We start from the raw sequence: 12988 nt of genomic DNA on the forward strand, positions 1-12988 counted from the left end.
GGGACTGTCCCTGATTTCGAGCAATGTCCCTCATTTCTCCTCATTTGTCCCTCATTTTGGTCTGATCTATATAGTTGTATATAAAATGCACTTTTTATCTTTCAAAAAGTGTTTCCCAGTGCTAAACCTTTCATCCAATTTCTAAATTGCAGCATTTGCACATTTTAAAAGCCAATATAAAGGAATAGTAGTGGTAAAAAAAAGCACTTGTGGATTTATTTAACCTTTTTTTGGGGTTAATTCTCCTTTAAGGGGGTGTGGCAGGGGGCGTGTCTTATGCCTACATACGTTTGTTAGTAGGTGTCGCTCATTTCCATCTCAAACTGTTGGGCGGTATGGAAGTGGTGATCATCAGGGTGTATGTGCCGTGGTGGAAGCGGTGTGGTCAGGGAGTATGTGTCGGGGGGGGGGGGAGCGGTGTCGGCAGGGTGTATGTGCTGGGGGGAAGCGGTGTCAGTAAGGGAGTATGTGTCGGGGGGGAGCGGTGTCGGTCAGGGTGTATGTGTTGGGGGGGGAAGCGGTGTCGGTAAGGGAGTATGTGTCGGGGGGAAGCGGTGTCGGTCAGGGTGTATGTGTCGGGGGGGGGAAGCGGTGTCGGTAAGGGAGTATGTGACGGGGGGGGAAGCGGTGTCGGTAAGGGAGTATGTGCCGGGGGGTGAAAGCGGTCTCGGTCAGGATGTATGTGCCGGGGGGGGGGGGGAATTGGTGTCGGTAAGGGAGTATGTGACGGGGGGGGAAGCGGTGTCGGTAAGGGAGTATGTGCCGGGGGGTGAAAGCGGTCTCGGTCAGGATGTATGTGCCGGGGGGGGGGGGAATTGGTGTCGGTAAGGGAGTATGTGTCGGGGGGAAGCGGTGTCAGTCAGGGTGTATGTGCCATGGGGGAAGCGGCGAGCGGTGTCAGTAAGGGAGTATGTGTCTGGGGGAAGCAGTGTCAATAAGGGAGTATGTGTCGGGGGAAAGCGGTGTGGTCAGGGAGTATGTGTCGGGGGGAAGCGGTGTTGGTCAGGGTGTATTTGCCGGGGGAAGCGGTGTCAATCAGGGTGTATGTGCCGGGGGTGAAAGCGGTGTCGGTCAGGGTGTATGTGCCGGGGGGGAAGCGGTGTCGGTCAGGGTGTATGTGCCGGTGGAATCGGTGTCATTCAGGGTGTATGTGTCGGGGGGGAAGCAGTGTCTGTAAGGGAGTATGTGCCAGGGGGGGAAGCAGTGTCGGTAAGGGAGTATGTGCCGGGGGGTGAAAGCGGTGTCGGTCAGGATGTATGTGCCAGGGGAAGCGGTGTCGGTCAGGGTGTATGTGCCGGGGGGGAGCGATGTCGATAAGGAAGTATGTGTCGGGTGGGGAGCGGTGTCAGTCAGGGTGTATGTGTCGGGGGGAAGCGGTGTCGGTAAGGAAGTATGTGTCGGGTGGGGAGCGGTGTCAGTCAGGGTGTATGTGTCGGGGGGGGAAGCAGTGTCTGTAAGGGAGTATGTGCCGGGGGGGGGAAGCGGTGTCGGTAAGGGAGTATGTGCCGGGGGGTGAAAGCAGTGTCGGTCAGGATGTATGTGCCAGGGGAAGCGGTGTCGGTCAGGGTGTATGTGCCGGGGGGAGCGATGTCGGTAAGGAAGTATGTGTCGGGTGGGGAGCGGTGTCAGTCAGGGTGTATGTGTCGGGGGGAAGCGGTGTCGGTCAGGGAGTATGTGTCAGGGGGGAAGCAGTGTCGGTCAGGGTGTATGTGCCAGGAGGGAAGCGGTGTCAGTCAGGGTGTATGTGTCGGGGGGAAGCGGTGTCGGTCAGGGAGTATGTGCCAGGACGGTATGTCAACACCCCCTCAGTACTTTCGCTCTCTTCTTGTACGAGTTGGATTGATTTCTTGGTGAGACATTCATGATGCCTCATTACCCTCTGTCCCTGTTGCTGATTTTGTGTCGGGGTAATTTGGCCCCTTAAATTGTGGGGTGCGGCCCCTTGTCCCCTCTGTACAGGCCGGTTGTTCCCATCCGATGTTGATTCAGGCTGATTGTTCTCATAAATGGGTGGTAGGTCATCTTCAGAGAGATGGGGGACACTGCTGCCCCCCGCTCAGTGAGGGCACATTCACACCAGTGTAGGCGTAGTAGAGTCTGCAATGTCTTCAATCTTTATTAAAGGGGGACACAAACTCCTAGAAAATTAATATTTACATTTTTTTTTAACTTTATTTAGGCAGGGCGGAACCTCATAGAAGTGTTTTTTTTGTTTACTTCATTTATCCTGTTGCCACCCATTTTGCACATGTGAAGTGACAGAGGGGTGTGCTCCAACGCTGACATGCTGCACATATGTGTCAACAGGCGCGTTTCCTGTGCCAAAGACAGCTCTTGGTCCTTTGTAAGGATTGGTAGCCAGTGGGACCTGCTCCCGATCATGTGACCAATGTGACAGCCAATCATAATGGTCAGATGATTGCCAAACCCTCCCTTCCCCCTCAGGAGCACAGACCCTATTAAAGGGTTGCGGGGGCTGGGAGGGAAAAGGTTAGGCAAGACTAAGCCTCCTAGAATTTTTTTAGGTTGAATGTATTTTGTATTCATTTTTTTTTCCAATATTAGAAAAAAAAAATCAAGCAATGAGGGGTATAAAAATAGAAAAGGGGAAAAAGTGTTGAACAAATATGGTAACTTAAGTACCATAATAAATACCAAAACGTTTCGACATAATAACTTGTGGGGCAGTAATCTGATCCAAATCCAGTTGTATGTTCCAGGACCTTTGTTACAGGTGGGGGTTGCTGGATGTAGGCCTCCAGGTTTAACAACTGGACAGTGTTGTCTCCAGGTTCAGGGATTCTCTAACGCAAGCAGTGGATGCTCTAGTGGCTCCATGGGATGAGTATGAGTATGAGTTAGGGGTGACACAGTGGTGTAGTGGGTAGCACTTTCACTTTCACCTAGCAGTAAGAAGGGTTGCTGGTTCAAATCCCAACCACAACACTACCTGCCTGGAGTTTCCATGTTCTCCCTGTGCATGCGTAAGTTTCCTCCGGGTACTCTGGTTCCCTCCCACACTCCAAAGACAAGCTGGTAGGTTAATTGGCTTCTGTCCAAAATTGGTCCTAGTGTATGAATGTGAGTTTGGGGACCTTGGATTGTGGGCTCCTTGAGGGTAGGGACTGATGTGAGTGTGCGATGTATGGAGCACTTTGTAAATTGACGGCACTATATGGGTACCTTAAATAAATAGGGTTAATTGTAGCCACGCACCCACACTCACTCACTGGATGGACTGGTGTCTTTATTCAACCTTACTAACTATGTAAGTATACCCTGACCTATGCCTTTCTCCCTAAAACTTCTTTCTCGACTGCTTTGCAGGGTTGGGATTGAAGGCATTCCAGTGATCTGCCAAAGCAATGATGACAAGCCCATTGGATAAGACTCTGTGGGCTCTTCTAGATAGTCAGAATCCTCTATGTCAAGGATTTAATTGCCATCCTGCTTCATGGTTGCTGCCTTTAGCAGAATGGCTGGCTTTTGAAGCCTAGTTTTGGGAGACAGGGGTGAGGTGGTGTTTCCTATTATGATAAAAATTAGGAATATTACACCTCACAAGGTCTATCATTAGACATGGAAGCCCTATTTCACTTTTGTGAGTCTTGGGGTATCCACCCTAGGACAAATACTCCCTGCAGTTGGGTCTGGAGCATTGTTAGGCTCTCAGAACTGTCCAAGTTCGGGTGTTTGTCTTTTCTATCTTGTTTCAGAGACCATTGGCCTTTTTGATTTTTTTTTATTAAGATCTTTGTTTCAGAAACTGCAGTTTGATTCCTTTAGAGACATCCCTCTCTGCTCTAACCCACAAAGTGGTATTCCTGGTAGCTATCACCTCTGAGGCAAGTGTCTGAACTGGTGGTCTTTTCCTGCAAGTAATTTTTCAAAAGGGCAAGGTGTTGGCGAGATCCAGGTCTTCTTGTCTAAGTTAGTTTTTGCCTTTCACCTCAATCAGGACATCATTCTTTCATTCCTCTATTCTTAAATCCAGTTCACCAAAAGGAAATTTACTTCCATTGCCTGGGTGTGGTTTAGGCTGTGAAAGCCTTTCTTTCAGAAAGACTGACTCCTTTTTGTCTTCCCAAATGGTCCCCGTAAGGGTTCTCCAATTTCTTGCTCCACCATTTTTAGGTGGCTGAGACAGACCATCATCCAAGCTCAAGTTCTCAAGGATCAGGTTCCACTCTTTTCTGTCAAGGTGCTCTCTACTAGATCCTTCAGTGCTTATCAAGTTTTCGGAGTTCTACTAGTTACAGAGATGATGCATTGCTGTCCATCCTCTTGCCATCACTCTTAGCATACAGTGGCATCACCCTTTGTACTCAAGTTCACATTAAAAAAAAAAATTCGGTAAAATATATAAATTACTTTAAAAAAATAAATGTAAAACTTCCCTCAATTTTTTAAGTCAACATTTCAACGGTGGTCTTGTTTTATCATTTGGACAAAGCTGATTTTCTTTTGAGATTTGAACAAATTGTTTAGATTACTTGACCATTGTATATAATAAAGTGATATGTTTTGTGCTTTTTTTGAAGTTTTTTTTTATTCATTAAGGGGGACCTTGCACTAAAGTACAAGGTTTACTTATGTGGCAGCCCCCCCCCACCCAATTACAAAACGCAAGATTAAAGTACCAGTAATAAAAAAAAAAATCAGTCCCCTTGCTAGATCCTGAGAAACTTGTTGATTCCCAAGTCCTAAACTTTCTCAAGGTCTTGCTGTGATGCCCAGTGACATTAGCATTCAGCATTGAATTAATGGATGCAGAAAGCGGTCAGAATCCTAGAAGTAAGGTAAATATTTTTTATGTTTTTCTTTCAGATTTTTTTTTTTTTTGCTGTTTTAATCAAATGTTTTTTCATCGGGGTGCTGTCCTTCCTCCCTATATCATCTTAAAGTAGAGTTCCGCCAAATTTTTTTGTTTTTAAAAAGTCAGCAGCTAAAAATACTGCAGCTGCTGACTTTTAAAATATGGACACGTACCTGTCCAGGGCGCCCGCGATGTCGGCACCCGAAGCTGATCTGTCCCTCGGCTCTCGGGTGGAGGTGCCGCCATCTTCGGTATGGGAATCAGGAAGTGAAGCCTTGCGGCTTCACAACCTGGTTCCCTACTGCGCATGCACGAGTTGTTCTGCACAATCCCACTGTTCCCTGCTGTTTTCTGGGACCTGTGTGTCTCCCAGAAGGGGGAGGGAGGAGGCGCCGGACATGGCGTAGATATCCGCGGATACTGCAGCTATCTATGCCCTGAAGTGGGAGCAAATACCTGGATTAGACAGGTATCTGCTCCCCCCTCCCCCCTGAAAGGTGCCAAATGTGACACCGGAGAGGGGGAGGATTCCAGGAAAGCGGAAATTCCGATTTCAGGTGGAACTCCGCTTTAACTACTCCCCTATCATAACTAAAATGATAGCCCAACTAGAAAATTGGTCCAGCCTACCACTCTCACTATTTGGACGTTGCCATTTATTTAAGGTGGTGAGTTTCCTGAAACTTCTTTACCCCCTACAGACCATTCCTCTTCTGTTGAAACATATAGACATCCAAAAACTTCAAAAAGCTATAAGTACATTTATATGGCAAGGCCGCAGACCCCGGATCGCCTTTTAAAAGCTCTACCTCCCGAAACGCGAAGGAGGTATCAACATGCCAAACATACGCCTCTACAACTTGTCTTGCCTCTTGAGAGTGGGTTTAGATGGGATAACACAGTCATCCAGGTATTCTAAGTACGAATTGGAAACTCAAATGGTATACCCCGATGGACTGTCTGCCTTGATGCACTGTGGGATCAGATCTCTCCCACCATCGCTAAAACACAATCTCTTGATAAGGGACACAGTGCTAGCCTGGAGAGAACTCAGAAAAAGTCTCCCCTCAACTCTCCCTACATCTTCCCATCCTTAGGCACCCCCTGTTCCCACAGGTGCAGCAATACACAGCTTATACATCATGGACTTTGCAAAGGCTTATCCAAATTTTCTCAACTCTTTGAGGGTTCCACAGGCAGACCCGTTACCTTCCCCCAGATAGCCCAAAGGTATGACTTACCCCCTCATCAACTCCTATACACCCAGCAAGCAATTTGTTTTGTCTGTAAAACATGCCCACCCAGAGAATTGCGATTCAAGAACTCTCTGATAGACTCTTTCATTGACCTTCAATGCCATAAAATCTCCAACCTATATAAACCACTGAACTCCCTATTTCCAAAATAACATACCTCAACATCTTCGTGGAACAAGGACTTGCAATCTCCAGAAGCACTACACCATGTTATAAATGGCTACAACACCACCTGTGCATTCATAACAAACGAATTCTGGCGCGAACAGCAATACAAGATCATGCAATATATATAATCTTTGGCCGCCACAGTCACTGGAACCCAACCTTGCAAGAAAATATATTCCGTACTCTTTGGCTCTTTAAATACTCCTTCCTCTGACCAGCTAAAATCACAAACCAGCATCATCCACTATAACAAACCTGTTATATGACCGCCAGAAGGGCCATTCTCAAATTATGGACCTCATCCTCCACCCCCACCATCAATGACATCAAATCGAATCTGATGCATAAAGAAAAGCTGGACCTGATACTAAACAACCACCAAAAAACAACCCGCTTTCACCACAAATGGGACCTCTACATCGCGAAAATATTACCGAACTCGGTGGGCCACCTCCTCGGGGGAATCTGACCCAGTCAACCATGTGCCCCAACAAAACCACCTCATTTCCACACAAGACCACAACTCTGATATCTCCAAACAACACAGCTGCCTCATCATTCTCTACTCCTCATCCCTCTTTCAGCATTCCTGCCCTAATTGTCTACTGGGAGTACCAAAGGAAAACGCTACTTCCCTCCATGATCACCTCCTATCAACCAGTTTAGTATATAAATATACTAGAATAGATATATGTGTACGATTTGAACGTTTATCGTGCTCAGCCTGCCCTGTGCAAGCCATCGGTCGACTTTAATATTAGATCATCTTGCTTGACTTCCCCCCTCTCACTTATACTCAACATTCCTTCATTTATCTATAATCTGTATACAACATTATTACTATTTTCTATGTTTGCATTAGATATCTGTACTGATTTCTTTGTATGCAAAAATTACCAATAAATTCTCATTAAAAAAAAGTCAAAGTGAGCATGTGCTGATACTTTTGTCACCATATATTGCATGTGTTATATTTTGTTTTTTGGTGACCAAGATTGGACATGAATCAGCACGATCTTCACTGATAGTATGAGTACTGCCTATTCCACCCATTAGCTTACTTTCCACCACGCCGTTCCGGATAGTAAGATTTCCTCCAAAAATGCATGAAAACAGTTGCCCTGTCTGCCATTCTTGAGCACATCGTCCACCTTCATATTGTTTTTCCTGAAAACATGAAACTTTTCGACTTAGGTGGTCTGCCTGCCTGTTTTTAAGAAATGGCCAGCCCAAACAAAGGGGTGATGCCTCATGATCTGCTCATCTAGCTTTGACCATTACTCTTATCTTCACATAACTTCTGAGGTCTTGTCTTGTAGGCCTCCTAACTTATTTTTTCCACCATATTAACTTTGGAATGCTCAGATAGTTAAGACCCATCTAATCTGCTAATATACTGTTTTAAACACTCTACAATTCGCTGAGAGATGAATTGACATGGCATCTAAATTTCTCCGGTTCTGATAACCACTTCAGACCCAGAAGACTTTACCCCCTTCCTGACCAGAGCTCTTTTTACAATTTGACATTTGCGTGACTTTAACTGACAATTGCACGGTCGTGCAACGCTGTACCCAAACGAAAATTGCATCCTTTTTTCCTCACAAATAGAGTTTTCTTTTGGTGGTATTTGATCACCTCTGCAGTTTTTATTTTTTGCGCGATGCTTTTTAACTTTTCTGCTATAATACATATCCTCAAAAAATATATAAAAAACAAATTTCTTCCTCAGTTTAGGCCGATATGTATTCTTCTACATATTTTTGGTAAAAAAAAATCGCAATAAGTGTATATTGATTGGTCTGCGCAAAAGTTATTGCGTCTACAAAATAGGGGATAGATTTATGGCCTTTTTTTTTATTATATTTTTTTTATTATTAGTAATGGTGGTGATCTGCGATTTTTAATCGGGACTGCGACATTGCGGCAGACAGATCGGACACTTTTGACGGTATTTTGGGACCATTGACATTTATACAGCAATCAGAGCTAAAAATAGCCGCTAATTACTGTATAAATGTCACTGGCAGGGAAGGGGTTAAACACTAGGGGGTGATCAAGGGGTTAAGTGTGTTCCCTCAGCATGTTCTAACTGTAGGGGGGGGGGCTACCACTGACCTGACAGAGATCGATGTTACCGATGACAGGGAACAGTAGATCTGTGTCATGTTACTAGGCAGATCAGGGAAATGCCTTGTTTACATAGGCAGTTCCCTGTCCTGCCTCTCCTCGCCGTGATCGCGGGCCGCAGACGGACATCGAGGACCAGCGGGCACACTCCCACGGCGTGCCCGCTATCCTGCTTTTGCAGACTGATGTACAGGTATGCCAGTTTGCGCATGCTTGCCATTCTGCTGACGGTGTGAGTCGGTTAAATATCATCACCCCCTTTTGCCCCTTTTGTTTAACTTCAAAATGGCGTCCCACCACGCATCTCTCACCCAATCCTTTCTTGATCCTCCAAACTAGGAAATTTATTTTATGTGGTCATGCCAACTGTTCCGGCATTACCTCTTCCTGAAGAAGAGCGGCCTAGAGAAACACAAGAATCTAGGGAACACATCCAACCTATGGAAAGTCCATCTTCCAAATCCAGAGAGATTCAGGCTTGCTCTTTAGACACTGGTAGCCCCCTAGCACGAAGCTCAGAAAGTTAAGTTTTGCACTCTGATTTGGCTCCAAATCTGGTTATTCAAGATGTTAGTATGATCTTCCAAACGACTGAACAGCTAATGGCCAAATTACAAAGGTTACAGGTAAGAGCTTGTGACTTCGCAATTTTATTGTCTGATTTTTAAACCAGACAATAAAATTGTGAAAAGTCACAAGCTCTTACCTGTAACCTTTGTAATTTGGCCGTTAGCTGTTCAATCGTTTGGAAGATCATAGTGGCATGATTTAGAGTCCGCTAAACTAGGCTTTCAAGCTTTTAAAGATTGCATTCAACCAACACGAATATATATTTGGAATGGTAGAGGACAGTATTTTATTTTTATGTGTACCTGGAAGGTCATTGCTGCTGTCCATACTGTAGATTAAATGCTGTTGCTCTGAATGATGCCCAGTATCATATATTGTGAGCCCAGGTCTTGGGTGAAAAAGTAAAGCTGCTTATATAGGTGCTACAATTTATTCTTTCATTAACCGCTTCCCGACCAGCCGCCACAGTTATACCGCAGCAGGTTGGCTCCCCTGTGCGAGCCGTCGTAGCTATATGTCGGCTCGCGGGGTCGGGATAGCAGGCGCGCTGCACAGCGGGGGTGCCGATGCTCGTGGCCGACGGTCGCGATGACCGCCGGCCAGGAGCGATCGTGAGCAGGCGACACAGAACAGGGACGAGTGTGTGTAAACACACACTTCCCTGTTCTGTTCTGAGAGGAGTGACAGATCGTGTGTTCCTATTAGCTAGGAACCACGATCTGTCACTTCCTCTAGTCAGTCCCCTCCCCCTTCATTTAGAATCACCTCCCAGGGAACACAGTTAACCCCTTCACCGCCCCCTAGTGTTAACCCCTTCACTGCCAGTGACATTTTTACAGTAATCAGTGCATTTTTATAGCATTGATCGCTGAATTAATGCCAATGGTCCCAAAAATGTGTCAAAATTGTCCGATGTGCCCGCCATAATGTTGCAGTCACGATAAAAATCGCAGATCACCGTCATTACTAGTTTAAAGAAAATAATAATAAAAATGCTATAAATCTATCCCTTATTTTGTAGACGCTATAACTTTTGCGCAAACCAATCAATATACGCTTTTTGCAATTTTTTTTTACCAAAAATATGTAGAAGACTACATATCGGCCTAAACTGAGAAAAAGTTTGCTTTTTTTTTTTTTTTTTTTTTAAATAGGGATATTTATTATAGCAAAAAGTACAAAATATTGTATTTTTTTCAAAATTGTCACTTTTTTTTGTTTATAGCGCAAAAAATAAAAACCGCAGGGGTGATCAAATACCACCTAAAGAAAGCTCTATTTGTGGGAAAAAAAGGACGTCCATTTTGTTTGGGTGCAACGTCGCACGACCGCGCAATTGTCAGTTAGAGCGGCGCAGTGCCGAATCGCAAAAAGTGCTCTGGTCAGGAAGAGGGTAAATTCTTCCGGGGCTGAAGTGGTTAATGTTAGATTTAGTCGTGCTAGGAAGTTTTTAAAAATGGTTTCTGGCAAAATATAGTCACAAAAAATAAGAAAAATAACACAATCAAAGAAGAAGGAAAGAAATGAAAGATAGAAGGGGAAAATACGTATATACAGTATCTCACAAAAGTGAGTACACCCCTCAAATTTTTGTAAATGTTTTATTATGTCTTTTCATGAGACAACACTGAAGGAATGACACTTTGCTACAATGTAAAGTAGTGAGTGTACAGCTTGTATAACAGTGTAAATTTGCTGTCCCCTCAAAATAACTTAACACACATAGGGATGGGCGAACGCTTTGGCCTGAGCATAAGTTCGGGCCGAACTTTGGTTGTTCAGATGCTCGGCGAACACCGAACATTATGCGGTGTTCGGGGCAAATTCGAAGCACCGTTAAAGTCTATGAAAAATCAAAAGTGATAATTTTAAAGGCTTATATGCAAGTTATTGTTCTAAAAAGTGTTTGGGGACCTGGGCCCTGCCCCATGCCCACATGTATCAATGCAAAATGTTTTTTTAATAACGCCCGTTTTTTCGGAAGCAGTGTTTTTTTTAATGCTTACAGTGAAACAATAAAAATGAAATATTCCTTTAAATATCGTGCCTGGGGGTTGTCTATAGTATGCCTCTAAAGTGGCATACTATAGACCAGGGATCCTCAAACTACGGCCCTCCAGCTGTTGCAGAACTACACGTCCCATGAGGAATTGTAAAACTCTGACATTCGCAGACATGACTAGGCATGATGGGAATTGTACTTCCTGAACACCTGGAGGGCCGCAGTTTGAAGACCCATGCTATAGACAGTACCACAGCAAAATGACATTTCTAAAGGAAAAATTGTCATGTAAAACTGATTGCGGCTGTAATGAATTGTCGGGTCTCGGCAATATAGATAATTGAAAGATGATGACGATGAAAAAAGAAAGCCTAAAAAAGAAAAACAAATGCAGCCATCACGTCTATGAATTGATAAGCTGCAATATAATAAATGTTTGCTTTTGTGTTTTAAAACTGCGTGAAGAACGTGATATATGTAAATTCGATCGGTTCCGTACTTGCTGATATTACCAGTCAGTATGAGAGCTCTGGTCTGTCCACATTATCAGTCCTCCTTCTGCTCTAAGTGAGAGACCCGGCTGGGGAACAGAGCAAGGCCCCCGGGTTGTTTGGGTCTCAGACACTGAGAGGTATGGGGTGGGGGAGGGGAGGGAGGACCGGGCCCTGTGCAGATAAGGAGAAGGCAAATGTATCACCACAGGAAATAAGAATGACAATGAAAGAAAACAATGACTATGAACGAGGAGATGGCTGTATGTCACATGGATATGTTTTTATTGAAGGCTCATAGAAAAAAGGTACCTTGTTACCAATACACACTGATTTCCAATACAGATATTAGCACCCCCTCTAATTAAATACCCAAATGCCCATTTTATTGATCTAATGCCACAGTCACATGACCATCCTTCTCTCTCCTTCTGTTTACTTCCTGGGGTCCTTCTTTGGGTGTCTACATCACTGCCTGCATGGTGTCCACACCTCCTGTTGGCGGGGCGACACTTCCATTGGTCGGATCCTCTCTCCAGAGACAGGAGAACTCACGGGGGAGGTGAGGAGAGCGGTGCCCAAGAAGATAATGAGCGGGGACAAATGTCTGGAGCACAGGGTGGGAAATGCGCTTGGCTCATAGAGGAAGCTGTGACTTTGATCCGTTACTCTGCAGGACGGCTTAGGAAGAGATGTTCAGAATCCAGGCTGAGGAGTAAAGTAACTGAGGCCCAATGTACTATTTACACTTCATTTCTGCCCAGAGTTGGGCTTTAGTTACCCACTTCAATACGGGACACTTTTACCCCCTTCCTGCCCAGGCCAATTTTCAGCTTTCAGCGCTGTCACAATTTGAATGACAATTGCGCGGTCATACAACACTGTACCCATATGAAATTTCCATTTTTTTCACACAACTAGAGCTTTCTTTTGGAGGTATTTAACCACTTAAAGACCAAGCCTCTTTCTGAGATTTGTTGTTTAAAACATTTTTTTTTTGCTAGAAAAATACTTAGAACCCCCAAACATTATACATTTTCTTTTCTAACACCCTAGAGAATAAAATGGCGGTCTTTGCAATACTTTCTGTCCGTATTTGCGCAGTGGTCTTACAAGCGCACTTTTTTTTTGAAAAAATACACTTTTTTGAATTAAAAAAATAAGACAACAGTAAAGTTAGCACAATTTTTTTTTATATTGTGAAAGATAATGTTACGCTGAGTAAATTGATACCCAACAGGGGTGGGCTCTCCAATTAGTAAGCTACATCAGTTCAAATGACGCTTTCAGAATAAGTAGGGATTGAGATTGTTTTTTTTTTTAACTAAAATGGTTTGACAACAATATGGATAACGTAAGTCCCTACCAAAATTGTACTTCTGAGGTTGTTCCACTATGAATGGTTTATCCTGTTTTCTATGTGCTCCTGTATGTGACATATATCTTGCATTCTCAAGTGTAATGTACATTCAGTAAACATTACCTGTGTTTAAAAAAAAATTGATACCCAGCATGTCACACTTCAAAATTGCGCCTGCTCGTGGAATGGTGACAA

This window comes from Aquarana catesbeiana, linkage group LG13, assembly GCF_042186555.1.
Source record: "Aquarana catesbeiana isolate 2022-GZ linkage group LG13, ASM4218655v1, whole genome shotgun sequence".
NCBI classification, from domain to species: Eukaryota; Metazoa; Chordata; class Amphibia; order Anura; family Ranidae; genus Aquarana; species Aquarana catesbeiana.